The following is a 17,236-nucleotide window of genomic DNA, read 5'->3' as shown; positions in this document are numbered from 1 at the left end:
CAGCAGGGATGGAGAGGAGGTGGTGCATGACAGAGGGGGGGAAAAGCAACCAAAGAGGAGGCCAAATCACACAGGCTGTAGATAGGGAGGAATGCACACACATGGCAGTCTGCAGGGATAGAATCACAACGATCTTACAATACAGAGCAGGAACTGGCCGTGCAAAGTGGTGGGATGGGAGACGGACTGGAGACCAAGGAGCCGGCGCAATGTGTCAGTATACCACCAGAGGTTATGTGGACGCAGTGGGCACCCCCCCACTATAGACCCATACATAGTCATCAGTCACAATATTAAGAGGACTACTCAGTTTTACTCTCCATTATGGCTGGCTGACCCCACCTACTACATGAGGCCACCTTTAGATTTTCTATTCCTCCCTCCAGGGTAACTAAGTTCCTAAGGCCTCTTGCACATGAACGTGTGAGTCCCGTGGGGCAGCCGCAGCGGATCGCAGACCGATCCACTTTAATGGGTCCGCGATCCGGCCGTTCTGCAAAAAGATAGGACCTGTTCTATCTTTTTGCAGAACTGAAGTACGGGACGAAACCCCACGGAAGCACTCCGTAGTGCTCCCGTAGGGTTCCGTTCCGTATCTCCGGGTTTGCGGACCCATTCAAGTGAATGGGTCCGCATCGTGATGCGGAATGCCCAAGGAAACAGCGCCCGTGTATCGCGGATACGCAAATGCGGTCCGCAATACGGCCACGGAGCGCACACATTCGTGTGAAAGAGGTCTAATTCGCAATTGCTGGACACAGAGACCTCACCTCCAGGACGTATTATGGGAGGCACACCCCCACATCCCGATCCTCCCGTTTCATGAACGCAATGCAAAACTACAGTAAAGCCTGACACACAGGCAGGGGAGTGGGTGACACTAAAGCGGCCACTATGCCAGTAATGATCTCAGCCATAAGATACACATTACATACGTCTCTATAGATACAGTAGCAAATCCGTGTAGATCGATGGCGGCCTCGCCTCGGCATCAGGCGACGCGCACAAAGACTCTGCTGCAAGCTTTACCAGCCGGGGTGTTAAAAAGAAAGAAAACCGTAAATTTAAAAGGACACAAAAAAAGGGTTTTGTGCCAGTTGAGTGGGCCTGCAGCTCCAGCGTCCCCCTCCCCCCCGCCGTGGAGCAGTGAGTAGGAGAGAATGATTAGAGGAATGTGGAGGCAGGAACAGACGTTGCCTGAGCATCAGTAAGGAGGCAGCGGGATCCGTGCGGCTCATGAAAGGCAGGAGAGGTAGTGGGAGAAGAGAGCGAGCGGGAGACGCCAGAAAAACAAGGCGATGAGGAACAACACCATCAGCCGGCAGGTGTATGAGAGGGCGGCACTACAAGTCCCAGGATGACTAGTCAGACCCCAGTACACAGCCAAGCACAGACTGATGTTTTATTACGGCATCCAGCAGTGCGACAGTTACAGAGGCTTCACACAGATAAGTTCTGTGACTTTCTAATCTGCTTTGCCTTTCAATTACTCACTTTTTTTTTTTTTATTAGATCTCTGCTGGCTGTCAGTGAATAGGAACATTCTTGCTTGCATTTAGAGGCTGAACACCATAGCTGATGATTTGTTACAGCTGTATCAATCTGTGGACTTCAATACACTTTAACTGTACCGATACATTGTAACAAACTATCTGCACAAGTAAAAATGTATCATTCTGGAGTGCAGCCTATTTAGCTCAGATGACAGACTGGATACAACTGTAACAAACCCTAAGGCTACTTTCACACTTGCGGCAGAACGGATCCGACATGCTGTTCACCATGTCGGATCCGTCCTGCGGCTATTTCGCCGTGCCCGCGGACCGCCGCTCCGTCCCCATTGACTATAATGGGGGCGGGGGCGGAGCTCCGGCGCAGCACAGCAAAAGGCCGCCGGACTAAAATTACTGCATGTCAGGCTTTTTAGTCCGGCGGCTTTCTCCGTGCACCGCCGTGCTGCGCCGGAGCTCCGCCCCCATTATAGTCAATGGGGACGGAGCGGCGGTCCGCGGGCACGGCGAAATAGCCGCAGGACGGATCCGACATGGTGAACAGCATGTCGGATCCGTCCTGCCGCAAGTGTGAAACTAGCCTAAGCTGTAAGGGTACATGCACACGTTCAGGATTCATGTGCGGAGAATCTGCACTGAAATCTGCAGGTGTTCGCAGGCAAATCTGTGCGGTCAAATAGCATTAATTGGTGCGGATTTCACTAAGTGAATGAAGAAAATCCGGTCAGGAAAAATAAAATTGACATGTCGCGGATTTTAAAATCCGCACCGCAAGTCAAAATCCGCGCGGAAAAAATCTGCATCGCGTGCATTGAGAATTTCAAATTCTCATAGAATACAATGTACATGACCTACGGTGCGGATTTTCCGCACGCAATCCTGATCGTGTGCAGGGGGCCTAAGACTCTAGCTGCCTCCCTGCAAGTGTCAGTGTTCACTGCAGCTCTGGCATTTTATTCACACGACTGAAAGATCAGTATGATCAGAGCTAAATGCTTAACCACTGGTGGAGGATTATAACTGGGTATAAAAGGGGTGGCATGACACAGATACCTCCAATAGGGTCCATTCACACGTCCGTGGAACGGGTCTGCATCCATTCCGCAATATCCGGAACGGGTGCGGACCCATTCATTCTCAATGGGGCAGGAATGGATGCGGAGAGCACACTATGTGCTCTCCACATCCGAATTTCCGGAGCGTGGCCCTGATCTTACGGTCCGCAGCTCCGGAAAAAAAATAATAGAACATGTCCTATTCTTGTTCTATGGGGGTGCCGGCCAGGTGTATTGCAATATCCGCAATACACTACGGATGGGTGAATGGACCCTTATGTCCGTTTATATAGAGTGGCCTCCTGCAACTGCTGCACAGCTACAATGTCTAAATATCACTTCCTGACTGATCAGAGGCATCCCCTATGCTTTACAGTGCAGCGCTACTCACTCACACTGGCCACTATACATAAAGCACAAACTCAGCAGGAAATCTGCTCTTGGAGAGATGATTTTCTATTACCAGGCAGAATGATTAAAACCAACTAAACCAACGGGGAAAGAACTCGGAGGTCCACTTTAAGCAATGGCGCATCGGCTGCTGACATCTGGAATGAAAAAATAAAAATAATATAAAGTCTCTCACCTGAAGAGCGTGCGGCCTGGAGACGCAGCCGACGAGGGGACACCTGCAGAAACAGGGACATAGCGTCACCAACAGCACAAAATAAAGTCAACTCCACCTGACAACCACCGCTGGCAGGAACTGCTCTGACCCAGGTCAAAGTCAAAAGATGGTTCCGGGAAACAGATGATTTAGAGAAGCAGAAGGCGGTCCGACGAGTTATTCCAGCACCGGGGAGCCCGCCAAAAAAAAAATATAATAGAGTGGCAGATGCCCTCAGATGGTGTCGCCATGTGGAGGGTGAGCGCAGACCTCCAGAACCAGGCGGGATGTGACTAAACCTCCACACGAAGCCCGGGAGAAGCAGCGGCGCCTCATGGTATGCGGAGTACGGAGCCTATGAGCTCTGTAGGGATCTGCACTCTGCATGCTGCAAGAGCAGAGGCGATGCAAGAACAAGGTGCAGATTGGTGCAAAGGTGCTTTGGGTGAAGGTTTAGGTACCCTGTAGTGTGAACCAGGCCGGTCAGCAAGGAAAGGGTTAAAGAGAACCAGAAGACCAAAGGGGTTTCACGGGAATTTATACAGTAGGAGACGACACAGCGCTGTCAGCAGCATGTCCGACTTGGGAGACACGTGGAGGGACCGTTCAAGTGCAATACAGTTTTGCTGCTGTTTAACCCCTTATGGGCATACTGTATGTCAGAGGTCGCAATAACGCCTGTACAAGAGTCATTGACGCCTGTTCAGGCCATTTTCCTCCCTGCCCCACATGCATCACACCCTGATGTATGTAGTGAATGCAGGCTATAGTGATAACGTACAGGGAAGACACAGTATATTGGACTGGACGTCATCCCTTAGCTATAATTGCCTGCTGTTATTTAGGTTAGTAATGGTTCCCCCACATAAATACCCACCTCTTAGGCCACGTTCACACCACCACTATATATTTCTGTTGTTCTGCTCCGTTAATGTGCTGGATCAGGCACGTAGGGCTGGGTTTTTGTCATAAGTTCAACATACACAAAAACCGTATACATTAACGGACGCCTCAGACAGACGCCGTACTGTGGCATCCGTCACCATAGAGTTCTATTGTAAAAATAAAAGTATACTTTTTTTTGCAGGACTCTGCAGGATGGGAAAGTGTAGTGTACCATGTTCTTCCATCTTTTTCCAGCAAAAAAAAAAAAAGAAAGTATAGGCTAACACATAGATGCCCAACGTGTGACCCTCCAGCTGTTGCAAAACTACAACTCTCAGCATGCCTGGACAGCCCTGGGCTAACATATACTTTTTCAGCTTTTTTTTTTAAACAATTATTATTATTAAAGCGCCATTCATTCCATAGCGCTGTACATATGATAAGCGGTGCACATACATAATACAAACCATTGCACTAAGCATGAACATGACGGGTTACAGACTGGTACAGAAGGAGAGAGGGCCCTGCCCGCGAGGCTTACAATCTACATGGTATGGGAGAAGCACACAGTAGGTGCGGGTGAAGCTGGTCATGGCGGTATAGAGGCAGCAGGGTCACTGGTTGTAGGCTTGTCTGAAGAGGGGGGTTTTCAGGTTTCTTTTGAAGGATTCCACTGTCGGTGAGAGTCTGATATGTTGGGGCAGTGAGTTCCAGAGTGTGGGGGATGCACGGGAGGAATCCTGGAGGCGATTGTGGGAAGAGGCGATAAGAGGAGAGAAGGAGGTCTTGTGAGGATCGGAGAGTGCGTGTGGGGGTGTATCGGGAAAGTAGCTCAGAGATGTAGGGAGAGGACAGGTTATGGACGCCTTGTATGTATTTGTAAGTACTTTGAAGTGGATTCGTTGGGCAATGGGGAGCCAGTGAAGGGATTGTCAGAGGGGAGAGGCAGAGGAGTAACAGGGTGAGAGGGGGATTAGTCGGGCAGCAGAGTTGAGGATAGATTGGAGGGGTGCGAGAGTGCTGGATGGAAGGCCACAGAGGAGGATGTTGCAGTAGTCTAGGCGGGGGATGATGAGGGCATGTACAAGCATTTTCGCAGATTCAAAGTTAAGGAAAGTGCGGATGCGAGAGATGTTTTTGAGTTGGAGGCGGCAGGTGGCGGAAAGGGCTTGGATGTGCGGTCGGAAGGAAAGGGCAGAATCCAAGGTCACTCCAAGGCAGCGGACTTGGTTGGCCGGGGAGAGTGTGCAGCCATTGATCGTGATAGATAGGTCTGTTGGGGGGGAAGGTGAGCAAGATGGGGGAAAGATTATGAATTCTGTCTTATCCATGTTAAATTTTAGAAAGCGAGAGGCGAAGAAGGATGATCTAGAATATAGACATTGTGGGATTCTGGATAGTAAGGTGGTGATGTCTGGACCAGAGAGGTAGATTTGTGTGTCATCAGTGTAGGAGTGATACTGAAAGCCATGGGACTCTATGAGCTGTCCCAGGCCAATAGTGTAGACAGAGAAGAGTCCTAGGACAGAGCCTTGCGGGACACCAACAGAGGGAATGAGACAAGGAGGTGGTGCGGGAGTGGGAGACACTAAACGTCCGGTCTGTGAGGTATGATGTGATCCAGGAGAGGGCCAGGTCAGTGATGCCAAGAGATGAGAGAGTTTGCAACAGAAGGAAGTGGTCAACCGTGTCAGCGGCAGAGGACAGGCCAAGGAGAAGGCAGAGGACAGGCCAAGGAGAAGGCAGAGGACAGGCCAAGGAGAAGGCAGAGGACAGGCCAAGGAGAAGGCAGAGGACAGGCCAAGGAGAAGGCAGAGGACAGGCCAAGGAGAAGGCAGAGGACAGGCCAAGGAGAAGGCAGAGGCCAAGGCCGAAGGCAGAGGACAGGCCAAGGAGAAGGCAGAGGACAGGCCAAGGAGAAGGCAGAGGACAGGCCAAGGAGAAGGCAGAGGACAGGCCAAGGAGAAGGCAGAGGACAGGCCAAGGAGAAGGCAGAGGACAGGCCAAGGAGAAGGCAGAGGACAGGCCAAGGAGAAGGCAGAGGACAGGCCAAGGAGAAGGCAGAGGACAGGCCAAGGAGAAGGCAGAGGACAGGCCAAGGAGAAGGCAGAGGACAGGCCAAGGAGAAGGCAGAGGACAGGCCAAGGAGAAGGCAGAGGACAGGCCAAGGAGAAGGCAGAGGACAGGCCAAGGAGAAGGCAGAGGACAGGCCAAGGAGAAGGCAGAGGACAGGCCAAGGAGAAGGCAGAGGACAGGCCAAGGAGAAGGCAGAGGACAGGCCAAGGAGAAGGCAGAGGACAGGCCAAGGAGAAGGCAGAGGACAGGCCAAGGAGAAGGCAGAGGACAGGCCAAGGAGAAGGCAGAGGACAGGCCAAGGAGAAGGCAGAGGACAGGCCAAGGAGAAGGCAGAGGACAGGCCAAGGAGAAGGCAGAGGACAGGCCAAGGAGAAGGCAGAGGACAGGCCAAGGAGAAGGCAGAGGACAGGCCAAGGAGAAGGCAGAGGACAGGCCAAGGAGAAGGCAGAGGACAGGCCAAGGAGAAGGCAGAGGACAGGCCAAGGAGAAGGCAGAGGACAGGCCAAGGAGAAGGCAGAGGACAGGCCAAGGAGAAGGCAGAGGACAGGCCAAGGAGAAGGCAGAGGACAGGCCAAGGAGAAGGCAGAGGACAGGCCAAGGAGAAGGCAGAGGACAGGCCAAGGAGAAGGCAGAGGACAGGCCAAGGAGAAGGCAGAGGACAGGCCAAGGAGAAGGCAGAGGACAGGCCATTGTTTCTTGGTTTTGGCTGTCAGTAGGTCATTGGTGACTTTGGTGAGGGCAGTCTCAGTCGAGTGGTGGGGTCGGAAGCCAGATTGTAGGCGGTCTAAGAGGGAGCAGGAGGAGAGGTGAGAGGACAGTTCTGAACTATGGAATTCTATGGTGACAGATGCCACAGTATGGCGGCGGCTGTTAACATATATAAGTTTTTTGTGTGTACATTAAATGTATGACAAAAACTTGATGTGAACCCAGCCTAGCCTACAGGGAAGAAGCTGAACAGACCCCCCCCTTCAGATCTGTCTTTTTACCAGACATAAAAGTGCTGCATATGAGGCTTTTTTCTCTGGTCTTTTTGACAGAATCTGTAGGCCTATATATTAAGTATCTGAATTACTGCAAATTTCATACTACTCCTCGGGTAAAAATACTCCTCAAAAATAGTAAGAGGAGTATTTTTACTCTTCCGGAAAAAATGTAGTGTGACCTCTGCGGTATGTAGAAGCTTTAGGTGACAACCTTTCTTCCCTTCACCAAATGCATAAATCAAACATCTGCCTGGACACGTGTTCCATTAAATAAATTGGAAAGCGTCATAAGATGATTAGCCGTTAACCCCGCGGTGATTGGAAGGGGGGGGGGGGGGGTGTCCTGGCAGCTTTTGCTGTAGATCTGGACACGGAGGATGCACAACATGTGCCGATACCGCAATCCCACGCTCTACCACGGAGCCGTCTGCTCCTGGCGGGTCCCGTCACTCTTCGCTGCGCCCGAGCTCTGCCATCTACTGAGAATGGAAGGACATGTGCTTGGCTGGAGCTGCAGATCCCACATACGACCGGCTGTCCACCTACTGCTCTCTGCGACGCTTGTCCTCACAGATAGGAATGTTCCGTTTTTTCAGGCAGCGCAGTTACGATCCCTTTGCACTAATCAATGTTTTATAACGATGACATCACATCCACTGCTACATACCGGGCTGTAGGCATGGCCTAGTACAGCGATTGCTTACCTCCGGCACTCCAGCTGTGGTGAAACTACAACTCCCAGCATGCTCCATTCATATCTATGGAGTTCTGAGAACAGCCAAGCAAGTGTGCATTGTGGGAGTGCAACTGACAACTCCTAGCGGTCACCATTACAGCGGCAAACGGCGTTGTCACCCAGGTTCCCAAAGAGCCCAGAAGACATACTACTGCGCTATGAACCAGCACTCCAGCTGTTGTGAAACTACAACTCCCCGCATGCTCCATTCACATCTATAGAAGTTGCCAAGCAAGTTTCCATGCTGAGGGTTGTAGTTTCACAAGAGCTGGAATGCTGTTACATAGCCCAAAGCCCTGACTCTACCCTTACGCCTTTGTAAGCTGTGACAATAGTTCTGGGATGAGCTTTGTGAAGCGGGAAGCTCAGGATGAACAAGGCTTTAGGTTTCTGCATTTGTAGCAGAAAACAGGAAAAATGACAGCAATAATAGCGACCGCAGAACAGCAGCTTCATTACACTGCCGGCTAATAATGGCATAAATGACCCTGGAGGAAACGCGGAGGAGAAGGATGAGCAAATATTATCCAGCTCTGGAGTCTAATAACGTCAGTGCACCCAAGGAAAGACGGCCGACCCTTTAAAGGGCATCTGTCAGCAGTTTTGTACCTATGACAGCGGCTGAACTGTTACATGTGCACTTGGCAGCTAAAGGCATCTGTGTTGGTCCCATGTTCACGCATTGCTAAGATAAATGAGGTTTTAAAATATGCAAATGAGCCTCTAGGAGCAACGGGGGCGTTACCATTACACTTAGAGGCTCTGCTCTCTCTGCAGCTGCCGCGCCCTCTGCACTTTGACAGGGCCAGGCAGTGAAAACATCATCACGTCTGGCCCTGTGAAAGTATAGAGGACGCAACAGTTGCAGAGAGAGCAGAGCCTCTAGGTGTAATGGTAACGCCCCCGTTGCTCCTAGAGGCTCATTTGCATATATTAAAAACACCCGTTTTCTCAGAAATGCGGGCACATATGAACATGGGACCAACACAGATGCCTTTAGCTGCCAAGATACACATGTAACAGGTCAGCCGGTGTCATAAGGACAGAACTGCTGATAGATTCCCTTTAAGGTGCTTGTCTATATTAGAGAAAACCCCCATTTCTACACATCTGTAATGGGGGGGGGGAATTCTCATCTTTTACAAAGGGCATCTCTTGCTCTGGAGGACCTGTCCTGTATTGCACAGACACGAATGAACACTAATGCTTCATTTGCCCTGTGGAGGCGCCACAGAGAAACCGAACACTTACACAGATTATAGGAGATTGCTGGGATTTTCTCTAGGACCCTCCTAACAAGCAAGGACAGTCAAAAGTAGACAACCCCTTTAAGGCCATGTTCATCTTACCATTTCATATAGGCGGACAGACTACCCTGATCCTGGGTCCTGAAGGGGTTCTCTGGGATTTACATATTGATGACTTATCCTCAGGAAAGGTCATCAATATGAGAACGGGGGGGGGGTCCGACACACGGCACTCCTGCCAATCAGCTGTTTGAGGAGGCTGCAGGGCTCCCGTAAGTGCTACACACCAAGCACAGCGCCATCCATTTTATAGTGGCTGTGCTTGATATTGCAACCCAGGCCCATTCACCTCAGTGGGACTGAGCTCCTCCCCGATGAGGGTGATGTCACCAGCCTAGGAAAAGGACGCAGCGTTCATGGAATACCACAGCCTCTTCGTACAGCTGATCAGTAGGGGTCCCAGGAATCAGACCGCCGCTGATCTCATATTGATGGCCTATCCTGAGGATAGGCCATCAATACGTAATGAGAACCGCTTTAATAGGAGAGACTCCCATTTTCAAGGATTTCCACAAGACTATTTGCCTGCATAAAGCTTGGGAAATCCTCCAAGAGCTACAGCAGATAATTTGCTACAATGCATCAGTGCAGGTAAAATGTATCAGGATCGTTACCTCACAACTGGATACAATGTTAGCAAACCTAGTGCCATAAGTAGAATACGATCTCTACAGGATCTGGATGTAAATTAAGATGTTCCCCCGTCACTGACAGCAAGCAGGGGTCTTGACGATCGTGAGGAATCAACGCATGAGGTCTATGCAGATAGTTTCATTAATTTACTTTATTAAGTAAAACCAATCAGGGAAAGCTATACAGAGGAACTGGAAATCAATCTCATTGGCAGTAGTCCCCGGATCACACCCTCATCATCCATCATGAAGGTCCTTGTGTTAATCAATAGATTAAGAGGAGAGTTTATGGAACATTAAAAGGAAGGAGATCCCCGGGGAGAGGTTTGGCCCCGACTAATGGAATGCTAGAAGGTCGGAGAGTGCGCCGATGTCAAGGAGGCGCAACACTCAAGGCCTTAAGGGAAACAAGTCTCCGTTTAAAGGGCCAGCACCTCGAGAATTAGCAGAAAATTCCTGAGCTGTGAAAGGTCACAAGTTTGTTTAGAGCAGGCATGCTCAACCTGCGGCCCTCCAGCTGTTGAAAAACTACAACTCCCAGCATGTGCGAACAGCCTACAGCAGGGCATTGTGGGAGTTGTAGTTTTACAACAGCTGGAAGGCCGCAGGTTGAGCATGCCTGGTTTAGGGGAAAGCTGGGTGACCACCTACCGAGCTCTGACAGAGGGTGACGCCCATACGCAGGGTATGCGAGGCATAGAGCTCCGAAAAATAGGCAGGCTTGGAATTGAGGAGTCTAGAAATGCTGCATGACGCTCCCAGCGAGATCCTTGGCTGCCATACAGGAGCCTGGAAAAGCTGGGTGACGCTCCCAGTAAGAGCCTTGTGGCCATACAGGAGCCTAGGAAAGCTGGGTGACACTCCCAGTAAGAGCCTTGTGGCCCATACAGAAGCCTGGGAAAGCTGAGCAAAGCTCCCAGTAAGAGCCTTGTGGCCCATACAGAAGCCTGGGAAAGCTGAGCAAAGCTCCCAGTAAGAGCCTTGTGGCCCATACAGAAGCCTGGGAAAGCTGAGCGAAGCTCCCAGTAAGAGCACTGTGGGCCATATAGGAGCATGGGAAAGCTGTGTGACGCTCCTAGTAAGACCCTTATGGGTCATACTGGTGCCTGGGAAAGATAAGTGATGCTCCAAGTGAGAGCTTTGCAAGCCATACAGGAGCCTGGGAAAGCTGGGTGGACCCCCTCCAGGTGACCACAAAGGCTGTACTGAGCAATAAAATATTAGAATATTCCAAGGGCAGCTTTAGTATTTTGCAGTTATTCCCATCGGACCCAGCAGGACGAGATCCGGGTTTATAATAATCCTGTTTACACAGCAATTTATCTTCCTGGACCTGAAGAACAGATATAAACCTAAATCAATCCCTGGCAGGCGCGCTGCCAGCCGGCGGCTATTAGACGGCCTGGTAAAATGGAAACAGCTGGAAGCCAGACTGGGAAAGCAGGTGAAGCGGTAGCAGATTGGAAGCGGGGTCATCAGGACCCTGCAATGATAGACGGCAGTGCATGGGTTAACAAAACCTGCCCATTCGCCATTACATAGATGTTACCTGCGCTCCTCTGACATATCCAGCCCTGTGTCACTGCTCGGACATATCTGTAGCAGAAGTCTCTGCGTGGTGCCAAAGGAGCGGGATCTCTAGAACCTTCCACTCTGGGAATCGGTGGTGGTCCGGGATCACATCATCTCTCATGTATCTATGATCTCAGGGGATCATTCTGCTTTTAAGGAGTACACGTCAAATTGACATGGTCATGTGCCCACATTGCGCCAGCCGTGCACAAGATGCTCTTCTTACAGGGACAATGGCGAGCAACTTGGGTAGAAACTGGCCGACCCCTTAAAAAAAAAAAAAAAAAAAAAAAAAAAAAAAAAAAAAAGCACCACCTTTGTCCATGTGTGGTATTGCAGCTTCAGAGGGGCTGACCTGCAGTACCAGAGCACACAGAGGGTGGCGCTGTTTCTGGATGAAAGTAGCCACGTCTTGCACATCGCCCCTCAACAAGCAGCACGTGTCCGTCCACATCCATCAATGCACAAAAGAGAAAAAACGCGTCCAACCTCCATGGCCGTGTCCGCACCCACAGGGCCCGCCACCCGGATTCTCAGACAATCCATAGTCAGCATCACTGTATACTGGTAGAACTGCTTTTCTGATCTCTAGAAAAGCTGGGTGACAGTGGCTATGAGAGCTGCCATGGTGGACATACTGGAAATGTTTCTCGTTCACGTCACTTGGCGGCGCGGACTCGTACGGGGCTCGGGCGTGACAACGGATCTGCAAAAATGAAACCTCCTTTGAGGAGGTAAATGGATTTTCCGTCCAGGGTAACAGTAAATCTGCCATTATCTGCTCTGGGAACGCGGATTTAATGGCTCTCGCTGCAAGACAGGAGATGGATAAAAATAGACCGGAGCGAGCGTCCTTCACGCTGGGAGACGAGAAAGCGCTGGGAAAATGCAGCTAAAAGCAGGCAGCAGCCCGGGGACATGGAGGAGCGTGACCCCAGCGAGGCACAGAGATGCCCCAGATCCAAGTTCACGGCGACTGAGGAACGTACCGGACTCCACTTTCGAAAATCCATCCTACATGCAATCTAACCACAGCGGCACTGGGGGGGCAAGAGGTCTTTGGCAGCGATGCGGTAGCGCGTTACAGATTTCTGACAGGTTTACTTAAACGATTAATTTTTCACACTCCCAAATTGCTGACAGGTGACCACATTAAGACAGTGAGGGGTCCGTCTTCTGGGACCCCAGTGACCCCACAGCACTACTACTGCTCAGGATCAGTGGGGGTCCCAGAAGTCGACCCTCCACCGATTATAATCTGACCAAATATCCCACCAAGGGACACCCCTTTAATTACCGTACAATTAAAAGATTTCCAACTGTCTAGTAGAATTTTTGCTTCCTTTTCTGACCATTTTCCAGACCTTTGCTTGCCTTCAGTGAATGGGAACCATAACAGACCTAATCCTCACAGCTGATGATTTGCTATAATTGTATCCAATGCAGACAATCCTCTGTGAACTAAAGGGTCCAGATGGTTACATTGCACTGATACATTGTAGCAAACTATAAGCACAGGAGACACATTAGGGAACTGATGTGTTCCATTCACAGTGGATTGTCTGGACTGGATACAACAGTAACAAACCTTCAGCTGTGACAGGACAGATTATTGACCTTTGGATGTAAAGAAAACTGGTCCCCATTCACTGACAGGAAGCATAGTCAGGACTAGAACACAAGAAAGAATCTATGACTACATAGTGACATTGGCATCAGATACTGTAGGAGGGTCAGTGGTGCATCATGAAACATGGGGGAAGGGGGGATCCGAGTCCACATTTAAGCTACAATTTTAGAAAAAAAGAAAAATAGTTAAATTTAAACACTTTTTAGATAAATCCACTGCCTATTTTCCCTTCCTGCTGTAAATCCCTCGGCTGAAAAAGCCGCACAGATGGGTATTAATAATTATGCAACGTACTTAGAGAGGGAGAAGTGCAAAGACCCCCAGCTGATGCACATGAGCCGAGACCACGGGCTCCCCCGGGCACATGGCCCCTTCCTCAAATTAAGGCCTCATGCACACGGCCGTCGATGCGGACCCATTCATTTCAATGGAGCCGCAAAAGATGCGGACAGCACTCCATGTGCTGTCCGCATCCGTGGCTCCGTTCCGCGACACCGCCCAAAAAAATATAACATGTCCTATTCTGGTCTGCGATTTGCGGACAAGAATAGGCATTTATATTGCCGGCGCCAGTTCCGCAAATTGCAGAAGGCAACACGGACGCCTTCCGTTTTTCGCGGACCGCAAAAAACGGCACGGTCGTGTGCATGTAGCCTAAGGCAGATGATTTGCACCGCGCAGAAGTAACGAGAAGCCGCTAATTAATACAAAGGAGAAAGGAAACGTCAATACAGGAACGAACTAACGTTGCAGACCTCAGCGGCCGATTTATTAAAAGGGTCACGTTTAGCGGATGACCCCCACCCCGTCCCCAAAAGCTAGTGCTGAGAAAGAAGAACCCTCAAAAATCGGGGATGGGGGGGCGCATACAGCCACTAAAAGTTACTAAACTTTCTAGCAGACTATGTTCCAGTTCCTCAAGATCTCTGCTGGCAGTCAGTGAATTGTTCCCAATCTTGCCGACATCCAGATGCTGACTGGATCCTGCTCCTACCGCTCTATAAGTCAGCCCCTGGGAAAGATGGAGGACAACGCGCACGGTCCCTATGACAGTTCTGACGACACTGACATGCAGCTGTACTAAGCTCCTGAATAGCAGGTCAGTCTAGTTATGCTCGGCAGGCGCTCCTGTACTGCTGCGTACCCGGGTCAGCAACCTCCGGCACTCCAGCTGTTGGAAAACTACAACTCTCAGCATGCACACTTTCTCTTCTATTCTCGGCAGTCCCATAGAAGTGCATGGACCATGCTGGGAGTTGTAGTTTCACAACAGCTGGTGTAATATGACGCTCGATGCTATCCTGTACCATACCTAGCTCTGCTGTCCTGCTAGGGGGCACATGGGAAGGAAGCAGGGTACGGGTGCAACAGCTAGCTCTGCTCCCCCTAAGGCCCCTTTCACACGAGCGTGACGGATTAGGTCAGGGTGCGTTCAGTGAAACTCGCATTATTTTGCAAGCAAGCTTAGTCAGTTTTGTCTGCGATTGTGTTCAGTTTTTTTACGCGCGGGTGCAATGCGTTTTGATGCGTTTTTCACGCGCGTGATAAAAAAACTGAAGGTTTACAAACAACATCTCTTAGCAACAATCAGTGAAAAACGCATCGCACCCGCACTTGCTTGCAGATGCAATGCGTTTTTCACGCAGCCCCATTCACTTCTATGGGGCCAGGGCTGCGTGCAAAACGCAGAATATAGAACATGCTGCGATTTTTACGCAACGCAGAACCGATGCGTGAAAAACAGCGCTCGTGTACACAGATCCATTGAAATGAATGGGTCAGGATTCAGTGCGGGTGCTATGCGTTCACATCACGCATTGCACCCGCGCTGTGATGGCTATCCTGCGGCACACCAGCTGTGGTAAAACTACAACTCCCAAGATGGACACTTGCCTGGCTGTTTTCAGAACTCCACAGAAATTAATGGAGCATGCTGGGAGTTGTAGTTTCACCAGAGCTGGAGTGCCGTAGGTTAGCGATCACTGCCCAGCAATCCGATAGTCTGCTATGGGCAACGGCGCCAGTCCAGTCATTACCTACGCCACAGATTTATGGACAATCCCTTTAAAAAAAATAAAAAAAAAGAAGTTGCCAAATTCACATTCTTCAAGTTTCTTAGTCACATGACCGCTGTGTCCCACCCCCTCTTTTACCAAAACCAGTGACTCCCGCACCCCTATACTGTAAACCATAACCAAAAAAAAAAGCCGCACATGCCAACGTGTGCCACCGCGCAGCTACCAGCCCCTTGAGAAAGGCATCAAACGTGTCTCTAAGAGACGGATCCTGGCGAAGTCCCAGATCTCAATTTGTCATCCGAGCAGATTCGGTGAGAGGAGGAGGAAGAAGGGATCTACTGAACAAAAGAAAAAAACTGCGGTGACAACCGGGCGCCGCTCACAGCGAGAGGATGGCGGAAGAGAAAACGCAGAGACGTTTATTTCATTAGTGCAGATCCAGACCGAGGGAGCATGCAAGATTAACCCCTCGATTCCGACAGCCCGGGCAGAAAGTTTGTTTTTCGCACCTCTGGACGAGGCTCCTGGGAGATCCACCTGCCGCTCCCAGCCGGGCATGCACGGATCTGCCAGCACCCAGCCCGTGACCAGTGACATGCCAACCTGCGGGGGCGCGGGAATATTAATATAAACCCCCCTGCAGGATACATCGCTACAGGGGGGCCCTGCGGTGAGCATCACTTATAACTTCCGGAGAGCCCCCCCCTTAAAAGGTGTTACCCTAACAGGCTTTGCTTTTAAATCCTGCAGCATTTCAAAATCTCTGCTTGCTGTTAATGAAGGAGGAAAAAAAATGCTTGTTAACATACAGAGGCAGAAAAATCAGTACAGAACTGATAACTCTCACGGCCCGGGCGGCAGACTGATACATTGGAGCAAAATGCAGATGTGTTAGGTGACACACAACTGCCTGCAATGGTAACAAACCCTCTGCTGTCAGATGTATAAAGACAGAACCCTTTGGAGAGTAAAGGGTTAAAATATGGGGCACTGGGAGCTCCCCAATAAAGGTGTGTGAATACTTTTGCTGGGGGCACTGGGAGCTCCCCAATACAGGGGTGTGAATACTTTTGCTGGGGGCACTGGGAGCTCCCCAATACAGGGGTGTGAATACTTTTGCTGGGGGCACTGGGAGCTCCCCAATACAGGGGTGTGAATACTTTTGCTGGGGGCACTGGGAGCTCCCCAATACAGGGGTGTGAATACTTTTGCTGGGGGCACTGGGAGCTCCCCAATACAGGGGTGTGAATACTTTTGCTGGGGGCACTGGGAGCTCCCCAATACAGGGGTGTGAATACTTTTGCTGGGGCAACCACATCCCATCCCAATGATCCCCATCATTTAATTTAGCATACAACACCCCAAGATCCGATCGCCCCCACATCTGTACCCTATAACTACACTAAGAGGTAACCAAGCAACAAGAATAATAATATTGGCTCACCATGGTGGTTACCAAATGTCGCAGCCAGCGTTGTCACCCCCCTGAAGTGAATGGAAGCCCCTGACGCCCACAGAACTCGTCTCTGGGGTCTCTACCAACAATCCAGAACCGCACAAACATCGCATCATTCACACAGCACCGCACACCTCAGGCTCTAACCTTACAGCCACAAACTACAAGCCCCAGCATGTCTCCCTAGGTCATTCAATGGCGGGCATGCTGGGACTTGAAGTCCCACAACAGCTGGGGAGCCTGAGGTTTGCCTGGACACCCCGGTCATTCACAGAGCCGTTACCTCCGGATCCTGGTACCGCAGCGGACAGGCCGTGCGGCTCCTCACAGCGGCGACACCCGCCGGGCTGACACGGAGCACCGAGCGGCTCCTCACCCACAGCTCCTGCCGGGAGAAATCACACCCGCTCTCCCCTCAGCCGGCGTCTGCGTCATGACGTAAAGGCGTGGCCTGCAGCAACGGGGCTTTCCTTTCAGAAACGCCACACCCAGTAAGAAGATAAACACGCCCTTTCTCAGTCAAACAATCGGAGAAAGGGCGGGGCTTAGAGCTTGATACAAAAACAAGCGGCACAGCGCTGCAATACCAAGAAATACCGCTAGAGGCAGTGGTAGTTATCTTGTGTGTTGCACCTGCAGTTACCGATATAGAAGGCGCAGCCATCCATATGTTACATGATGTGACACCTCCAGACCCCAGTATCTGCTCTGCACCCCTACAGTATATGATGTGACACCTCCAGACCCCAGTATCTGCTCTGCACC

At 50.7% G+C, this 17,236-nt stretch overlaps 1 protein-coding gene across 2 annotated transcripts in view; it reads right to left on the bottom strand.

Moving 5' to 3' along the window:
- Positions 1 to 16,889, bottom strand: part of TMCC1 (transmembrane and coiled-coil domain family 1) — an 86,360-nt gene extending 69,471 nt beyond the window's left edge. Inside the window, exons 1-2 of one of the 2 annotated variants that reach the window (XM_044301175.1) lie at positions 16,755 to 16,889; positions 3,153 to 3,195 (exon numbers count right to left, since the gene is read on the bottom strand). The gene's annotated coding sequence lies outside the window, so the exon portion shown is untranslated. The remainder of the gene's footprint in view (positions 1 to 3,152; positions 3,196 to 16,754) is intronic. The other variant, XM_044301176.1, reaches the window with a different exon arrangement.
- Between the last annotated feature and the right edge of the window lie 347 nt (positions 16,890 to 17,236).

The sequence above is a fragment of the Bufo gargarizans genome, chromosome 7 (assembly GCF_014858855.1).
Source record: "Bufo gargarizans isolate SCDJY-AF-19 chromosome 7, ASM1485885v1, whole genome shotgun sequence".
In the NCBI taxonomy this organism is placed as follows: domain Eukaryota; kingdom Metazoa; phylum Chordata; class Amphibia; order Anura; family Bufonidae; genus Bufo; species Bufo gargarizans.
Note: the sequence above shows the minus strand (reverse complement) of the source record. Positions and strands in the feature narration are given on the sequence as shown.